We start from the raw sequence: 9,533 nt of genomic DNA on the forward strand, positions 1-9,533 counted from the left end.
GACGACGCCGCCGTGCGCCCATGCCTCGACCTCGACGCCAACGCCGTCGCGCCCCTGCCCTGCCCCAACGTTGCGCCACGCCCCTGCCCTGCCGTCAACGTTGCCGCACCACTGCCCGCCGGACAGGCTGGTACTCCCTCCTCCCTCCCACCCCTCTCCTCTGTCCTTCCTTCATGTATGTGATGATGGTGAAGTTGGTTCAGTGCAAAGTTTCAGAGAATTGCATGTTTTCAGCCATGTCCACAAGGTGTTTGATGAAATGCTAGGGATAGCTAGGGAACTTTGTTTTATGTGAAACTTGGCAGGATGATGTCTCCTTGGATGTTGGTGAAGATGGTCAAGTTGGTTTGTTAAAAGGAAAAACTTGTTAGTGCAAGTTTTATTAAAATTTAGTGCTGGACAGAAACTACATGAATTTTTTTGGTGGACTTGCTAGATGAAATTGGGGCTGCCCTTCTGGACTTAAGGGTTTAGTAGGAAGGACTACAAGATGTAAAAAATTCAAAAAAAAAGCAAGGAAAAATAGGGTTGTAGTTCAATGCCAAGATTGGACCAAAATTGAAAAATGGAAGTTGTGCTCAAAATTTTCAAATGACCAAAGTGGGTTTTTGAATAAAAATGATCTATAGGCATCAGAGGACTTCTAAAAAAATTTGTGGCATTTGAAAGGAATTATTTGAAATAGTTCTAGTGCAAAAAGTTACATTTAAGAAAAAAATAAGAAAATTCTACTGATGTTTTTGTTCATAGCATTTTTTGTCCATGTTTTTTTTTGACACTTAAGACAGTAGGAGAGGCTCCTACTGTATGTATGAATGGATGGATGGATGGATATGGATGTATATACAAAATATTCATATATGATGTTTTTTTTGTTCATAGCAATTTTTTTCCATGTATGTATAATTTATGTATGTATGTTCATATATGCAAAAGTTACATTGAAGAAAAAATAAGAAAATTCTATTTTTTTCTTCTTCTCTTCTATCCCGATAACTTCAACACGAGGGGGGGTCGATATACTCCCTCCCCGATAACATTATTTCCCATGTATGTATGTCGTCGTTGTCGATATAACCCCCTCCCAGATAACTTTGACATGAGGGGCGGTCGATATATATACCCCCTCTCGACCGTGATAACTTATACCACGGGAGCACCCCTGGCCCTCTCGCTCGACCAAAACTCTCGAGGACACCCAAACCCTAGAAAAAACGATGTCGGTCTCCTACCCCCTCCCGCCGCGCCCCTACCCGATCGACAAACTCTCTTGAGGCCACCCAAATTTACCAAGTTAAAAGAGCGTTGTCGTCGAGGCCACCCCGAACCCTTGAAGCGTTGTTGAGGCCACCCCAAACCCTAGAGAAGCGTCGAGGCCATGCCACTAATATGATTCCTTATTGTGCTTAGCTAGCTAGTTCAACGTTTGCCACTAATATATCCATCTGTCATGTTTGAATAATAATTGCCATGTTGTAAATATTTGCAGAAACTATGGATCCGCACCCCCGAGATGAAGCAAAAGAAGCGGTGTTGGGGGAGATAATCGCACACGAAAGTGATGCCTTCTTGTCGTTTCTCAACGACACATGCACCGATGGTCTGGAAAGACAGGATGAAGAAGCAGGCTACGACGATGATCAAACAATGGAGGAGGAAGGACACTGTGATGACGGCTCCAGTGACCGAATGGAGGGGGAAGGACACCGTGATGACGGCTTCAGTGACCGAATGGAGGTGGAAGGACACTGTGATGACGGCTCCGGTGACCGAACGGAGTCCGGCCAGGTATATATATTTATTAATTAAGCATGTGCTGACTATATATATAGCTAATTGATGCATTAATTGTTTTTGGTATGTACACATATTAACTCTTTTCTTTTTCTTCTTTTCTAGCCCTCCGGATCGAGCAGCACTTCGGTAACGAGACAAGGCCCGAAGAGAAAGTTGCGCGCGGATGAAAGGTACACGATCATCGAAATTGATCGCGCTGGCCAACCGATTGAACCCCTCCGGACCAAGCTAAAATTTAATGCTCAATGCGGGGTTCTAGTGAGGGACATGATCCCGATCAGCATCGAGCAATGGTTGAATCCTAAGGACAAAGACTCTCAGGTGTCTTATGTCAGCGATAGGCAGAAAACTGATCTTTGGACCGCGCTGCAGGAAAATTTCACCTTCCCGCCAGAGGAGGATCCGTAGAATCCAGTTAAAAAGCCAATGATCAAGGCTTATGCTCTTAAGAAGATGGGTGAGCTATTCAGGAGGTGGAAGAATGAGCTGAAATCATCGTTTGTCGACCAAGACAAGACTCCTGAATTCATCGGGCGATTTGAGAAGATCAAAGATCAGTGGCCCGAATTTGTCACCAAAAAGAAATCTGAGAGAGCAGCGAAGATGTCAGCGACAAACAAGAAAAATGCTGCAAAGAAGAAGCATCACCATCGCACGGGGTCCGGTGGCTACCTGAAAGCCCGGCTGCTGTGGGACAAGGCTGAGAATGACCTCATTGATAAAGGGATCGAACCAAAGACGCGACGCTGGCCAGACCGTTGCAGGACTTGGTTCTTCGGGGTTGGGGGAAAATTGGACCCTGTAACAGGGAAGTGCGTTTGGACCGACGAGCAGCTGAACACACCCATCGTGAAGCTTCAGGAGTATATCGAAAAGGTGCAGCAAGGGACGTTCGTTTCGGACAGAGAGAACGACGAGCTCACAGAGGCCCTCGGGAATCCTGAGCACCCCGGACAGACACGAGGCACGCCAGGCTCCCTTTTGTGGAAGGCTGGATTTCCCGACGCAGGCGGTTACAAACGCCGGGAGAGGAAGAAGAAAAAGGAGTTGACCCAACTACAGGCGCTGCACGCAAGGGTACAAGCGCTAGACGAACGAGAGGCAGTTCGCAGCACGTGACCTGCCGAACCTACACCCGAAGCTACCCCGCCATCTCAGCGGAGAAGCAGCATGGCTTCCACGGAGCTGCTTCAGGAGCCTGTCTTCACGGCTCCTACTAGCTACCCCGTAGATGCTATCACGGAGTCTCAGCATTGCCACCTTATGACGCAGTGGATGGAATTGAAAGTCAAGGCGGTTGTTGGCTCTGTTGCACCTCCTGAACCTGGCGCAACTTTTCACTGCCGGCCGATTCTAGAAAGATATGTGTGGGGACCCTGACTCATAAGTCGTGATCACCGAATGCACGTGCACAGTGATCCCAGAGATCAATGCTCACTGAACACACAGAAGCTAAATAACAAGAGTCTTACATTCATACATACCGTATTACACAAATTATGACCATTATGGTCAAGTCTTACATAGATAAAGCCACAAGGGCTGAGTACCAAATAAACTTAAGCAGCGGAAATCTTCATCGATAAGTAGAACCCATGCCATCTGCCTTAACCCTACAGGCATTCTGACTGGGAAATGTCCTAGTTCGCATGTTCGTCTCCAAAGAACTCTTCTTCGAACTCCTGTTCTTCCATGCCTGGCCAATTAAATAACCAGTGGCAAGCCAATGAGTACTTTGAATGTACTCGCAAGCAACCCATGTTTTGGTTCAAGATACAACAATGCATGATATAGGTAAATTTTGCAGAAAGCTAGTTTTTGTTGTGCTATGACATGTTCAACAATTGGCAAATCATTCATCATACAATTTCAAGTAACCATAGGGTCTGGTTACATATATCAACATAAATGGAGTGGGCATCAACCCGACTCAATCATGTCAAGTCCTTTGACTTGACCCAAGTAGTTCTCCCCACTTGTCCAAACACACACACTGGTTTATAAACATGTGGACGTAGCCCAAGAGAGGTTACCCAACTGTCCTTGACAGTGGACACGGCTATTCGAATAGTTTTACACTCTGCAGAGGTTGCACACTTTACCCACAAGATCCGGGGAACTGTCGTGTCATCCACGACCCGCGGTACCTCAAGTACCCGGGGTAAGCACCCGATCACTATCTTTCCCTAGACGACACTAACATAGAGTCCACTTGATTGGTAGTAACCCCCGTGCCCAACATTTCACATCTTAAAATTGTGGAGCCTCGCTCTCATACTCATCACATACCACAAGCACGGGGTAACAACGGTGTGTCCGGTACCCTGTAAAAACAGTCATGGCCGCCCTACCTGGCACGAACCCGTCCCGAGAGAGCGCAACAACAACTCTCTCTTCACTAGGAATGCGGGCTCCAAGCTAGTATCGGCATTGGTAATCAATAATGCCCTTTCCCATATAAGGGTAGAGTGGTTGCGCATGTAAGGTTGGAATAACGGTCGCAACTTAAACCAATCCGTTTTGAAAACAACTCACACACTTGCCTCGGTACACCACTTCGTCATCAACTGGCTACCCAACTCATCATCTCTCCCCCGGGCATAAGTGGCACCCGATGGGGTTTTCGAAAAGTCTTTTTGGAAATACTTTGTCTCCATCACCATGCATATTCCCGCCCCTTTTTGTTTAGCAACTACTTTAGCATCCTATCTACTCCCACCAGCACAACCCTCTTAAGGAGGTAGGGTCATGCACAATGCAAGTATCAACAAGGAAGTAACGAAGGCAAACCATCAAAGTGGTTCCACCTCATCATGATTCTGTTGCAACAACAACATGGTGCTATATGTCATGCATAAAAAAGGGTTTCATAGACATGGTCAAAGGGCTGCTTGCCTGGCTCAGCAAAGTCTTCTGGGTCTTCAAAGTCTTCTGGTCCAACTCCTTCGTCAGCAACGCAATCTATCGTCGCAAAATAATAACGAGAAAAATAAGGCAATAATAAAACAGAAAAACCAAAGTGCTCAGAAAAATGTCAACTCATTTTTGTTAAATACTAGGGTTAAAACTAAGAAGGGGAAAATTCTTATTTTTGGATTTGGAGCTACAGGGACAGAGCAATGGATTTTTAAACAAGGATTTAATTGCTCATATTTGAATTTGAATTTGAACAGTACGGAAAAGTTGGTTGGGCATGTATGAAAACTACACCATTAAATAGGTGGGATTTTTACAAGATTTTAGGAACTGGAATTATTGCATTTGGATGAATATTTAATCCTGTGGAATTTTTGCAAGTCTAACAGAAAAGAAAAAGGAAAAGGAGCATTGTGCAACTAGGCCCGAACAGCCGCAGCGCAGCAGGCCCAATCCGAGAGGCGGCCCAGTGCACAGGTTCACGCGCGCGCGCCAGGTTTAAACCTGACGGGCGGGGCCCATGCGTCAGCAAGAGAAAGAGAGACGATGGAGGGGAGAGGCCGACAGGCGGGGCCCGTCTGTCATCCCTAACCCCGAGTCCAGACGGCCGGCGAGCTCACCGGCGACGATGCAGGGCACGGCGAGGTCGGGCGAGGGCACGGCTGGGCTCAGCGTCGTGTTGCCGTTCGGGTGGAGGTGGACTTGGTCACCGGAGCAGCCTGGTTCGCCGGCGACGAGGTCACGCGGCGGAGGTGCTTCGGGCGTCGGTGGTTCCGGCCGTTCCCGGCTGCAAAAAGAGTGGGGGAAGAGAGGGGAAGGGTCAGTGGTGCCGCGCGGTTACAGATCGAGAGAGAACGGGGGCGGAGGAGGCATGTACCGCACGAACGCCGATGAGCCGAGGCGGCGGAGCTCGAGCTCGATCTCGAGCTCGAGCGGCTCTGGAGACAAATGGGTGGTGCGGGAGGTGGATTAGGAGTGTGGAGGAGCGACAGTGAGTGAGAGAGAGGCTCAGGGTCGCCTTATATAGGTTGGCCGAGGTCCATCGTAGGCGCGGCCTACGGGTGTCCGCGGGATCGGCTCGGGTGGCCGTTAGAGAGGGAATGGAGGGCTCGGGGGTGTTCGTGGGAGTGGTCTAGGGTGCCAGGGAGAGAGCGAAGGAGCGGGACGAGCTGCGGGCGGGCCACAGGAGCGGCGCAAGCATTGGCCGAGCGGGGCGGCGTTCTGGCGCGAGCTGCAGGAGAGAGAGGAGGGCGCGGGAGCAAGTGGGCGGCCTGCTGGCGTGGAGCGGACGTCGAGGGGCATCGACTGGCGTGTGGGGGAGGCTCGAGGTGGCCGGGAGAAGCGGCGTCAACGGTCGGGTGCCCTGCCAGGCGCTCCAGAGCGCGAGGCATCCGCGGCTTTCCCGCATCCGCGCGCGTCCACTTGTGTCTGGCAGCTGAAGGGGGCATGGGAAAAAGCTGGGGAGAGCCTTGGATGCTCTTTAAGGCTGAGAGGAGAGAAGGAGGCTGAGAGAGAGGGAGGAATCCACTGTCCAGAGAAGAAAAATGGGGTTCTCCCCCCTTCATCATTGCTTCCTCGGGCAGCAAAGCACACAGGTGCTAGAGGGGGACTAGGAGGGGTCGTGGCAGAAAGTTGAGCCTACGGAGATTAGTGGAAGAGGTTAAAAATGGCATTTTGGAAAAGTGTCAGAAGGTGTTTGATATTGGTTTGGGCAAGTAGATGATTTCCATTTGCCATGAGACTCCACAGGGTGAAATGACACATATAATTAGGGCCTTCCACCAATTTGGAGCTTATTTGGGCAAAGTTGCCAATGCAACTTTTGTAAACCCTAGAAATTAGCAGAAATGAACTTGTGTAGATCTAGTTGAGCAAATCACTTCTCCTTGATGCACCACTTAGTGTAGTGGCCTCATTTGGTCATGTGAACATGCTCACAAAAGTTGGGGTTAAGGAGAGAAAGTTGGTAGTACAAAGTTGTTCATATTTGATTCTGGTCAGAGAGGGTTTTGGGGCATTTTGGTGAACCAAAATGACCTTGATTGATATACGGCTTTGCAAGGTGATCACAAAATGCATTTGTGACTTGCTGGATATTCCTTGGATTTTTTATGAAAATATTTCCTCTAGAAATATTTCAAATCCTTGAAATGGGCAGAAATGGTTTTGGGAGGTTTTGTCCAATATTTTGGACATGACCATGTGTTGAAACTCTTATATATGGAAAATATATGTCCACTGAGTTTCCCTGATTTTTGTCAAATATTTTTGAAACAATAAAATAATTTTTCCCTATTAAAGACCATTTCTGGCCTTAAGAAAAAGCTTTTAAATAAAATAGGAAAATAAATTTTAAAATTATATTCATGTGGTTTATGGGAATCCTATATCTAATAGGTTTCAGATATACTCTTTGAAATATTTTTCATACCCCAAATTAAGTACTTGTAGTGCAAACCTCAATTCAGGGGTTTTTGGAAAACTAATTTTTGAAAATACTATTTGGCCAATTTATTTTTGTAAGAAAATACTATATTGCACTATACACATGGCATGATCATTGGGCAGAAGTTTGGGGCAAGGAGATGAAGTACAGAAGGTGGAGTAGTTGACTTTAAAGAGCACTTGAAAAACCACACAGAGAAAACCAACTCCAAAATAAAAGCCAAATAATGCAAAAGTTTTTGTTGGTTCAAATTTTCATGCTTTATTAATGCAAAAGACATGTTACAAAATGCAGGGTGTGACAGACCTACCCCCCTTACAAGAATCTCGTCCCCGAGATTCCTAACTAGGCTTTAAAGAGATACGGAAACTCGGATCTAAGGTAGTCTTCACGTTCCCAGGTTGCTTCTGCTTCAGTGTGGTTGCTCCACTGGACCTTGAAGTACCTGATGGTGCGGCTTCGAGTGCGTCGCTTAGCCTCATCCAAAATGCAGATGGGCCTCTCACGGTAAGTCAAATCAGGCTGAAGGTCAATGGCTTGGTGATCGACGTCCTTGTAAAGATCAGGCTTGTCTGGAACTTGGAGACACTTCCGGAGTTGTGACACGTGGAATACGTTGTGCAGATCGGATAGTTCAGGTGGCAGTTCCAACTGGTAAGCCACTTCTCCTCGCTGTTCGGTGATCTTGAAGGGGCTGATGTATCTTGGTGCGAGCTTTCCTTTGACATGGAAGCGCTGGGTTCCCTTGAGAGGCGTGACCCGGAGATAGACATGGTCTCCAACTTGGAAGGTCATGTCTCGTCGACGTGAGGCAGCGTAGCTCTTCTGTCTTGACTTGGCAGTCTTCAAATGCTCTCTAACAAGTTGGACTTGCTCTTCTACTTCACGGAGGATATCGGGTCCAAAGACTAGTCCTTCTCCAGTCTCGGACCAATTGAGGGGAGTGTGGCACTTCCGTCCATATAGCACCTCAAACGGTGCCATCTGAAGACTGGACTGGTAGCTGTTGTTGTAGGAAAACTCGGCGAAGGGTAGGCAATCTTCCCACTTAGCTCCATATGCTAAGACACAGGCTCGGAGCATGTCTTCGAGTATCTGATTCACTCGTTCCATCTGACCTCCGGTCTGTGGATGGAAAGCAGTGCTGAAGGACAACTTGGTCCCCATGGCCTCTTGGAACTTCTTCCAGAACCTTGAGGTAAATTGGGTTCCTCTATCTGACACAATCTCCTTGGGAACACCATGAAGGCTTACGATTCGGTTGATGTAGAGACTGGCTAACTGGTCCCCCTTGTAGGTCGTCTTGACAGGAATGAAGTGGGCCACCTTGGTCAAATGGTCAACAATGACCCATATGGAGTCATGTCCCTTGCTTGACTTGGGTAATCTGGTGATGAAGTCCATCCCGACTTTGTCCCACTTCCATTCAGGCACCTTGAGAGGTTGTAACAATCCAGCGGGTCGCTGATGTTCATCTTTGACTCTCTGGCATGCGTCAGACTCAGCGACGAAAGTGGCTATCTCTCTCTTCATGCCATGCCACCAGAATCTCTCCTTCAGGTCTTGATACATCTTGGTTCCTCCGGGGTGGATGGAATATGGGGTTTCATGAGCTTCTTGCAAGATCAAATTCTTGAGCTCAACCTTGTTGGGTACGCAAATGCGATTCCCAAACCACACAATTCCTTGCTCATCTTCTGAAAAACCTGGGGCCTTGCCTTGCTTCATCTTCTTCTTGATGCCTTCGATGCTTACGTGTCCTTTCTGTGTTTCCTTAATATCATCCATCAAAGTAGGCCTGACTTCGAGGTTGGCCAAGAATCCTGGTACAACCAGTTCCAACTCGAAGCTTTCTAGTTATTCATACAAGGCGGGTAGCCTTTTCCTAATCATAGCGTTCAAGGAACAAGCCTTTCTGCTTAAGGCATCTGCTACCACATTAGCCTTCCCAGGGTGGTATTGAACACTGAGGTCATAATCCTTAATCAACTCTAACCATCTTCTCTGCCTCATGTTCAATTCTTTCTGAGTGAAGATATACTTCAGACTTTTGTGATCCGTGTATATCCACTACAAAAAAATACACTTCCGTGATGATACGTGTTTGTCACAGTAGGTCACGTTTTTGTCATGCATGTACATCCATGACAAATTTATGACAGAATCAAGATAGTCATACCTATGTTGTCGTAGAAGTGTTCCATGACATTACCAAAATTATCATCACGGAAGTGTCCACTTCCATGACGATAAATCACGCGTCACAGAAGTGCTTTCGTCAAGGGTGACCGACACGTGGCATCCATCGTAACGGAACGCCGTTAAGCTATCGGGTCGGGTTTTGGATCCAATAACTGTTGGAGATATGCCCTAG

The sequence above is a fragment of the Triticum aestivum genome, chromosome 3D (genome assembly GCF_018294505.1).
Source record: "Triticum aestivum cultivar Chinese Spring chromosome 3D, IWGSC CS RefSeq v2.1, whole genome shotgun sequence".
NCBI classification, from domain to species: Eukaryota; Viridiplantae; Streptophyta; class Magnoliopsida; order Poales; family Poaceae; genus Triticum; species Triticum aestivum.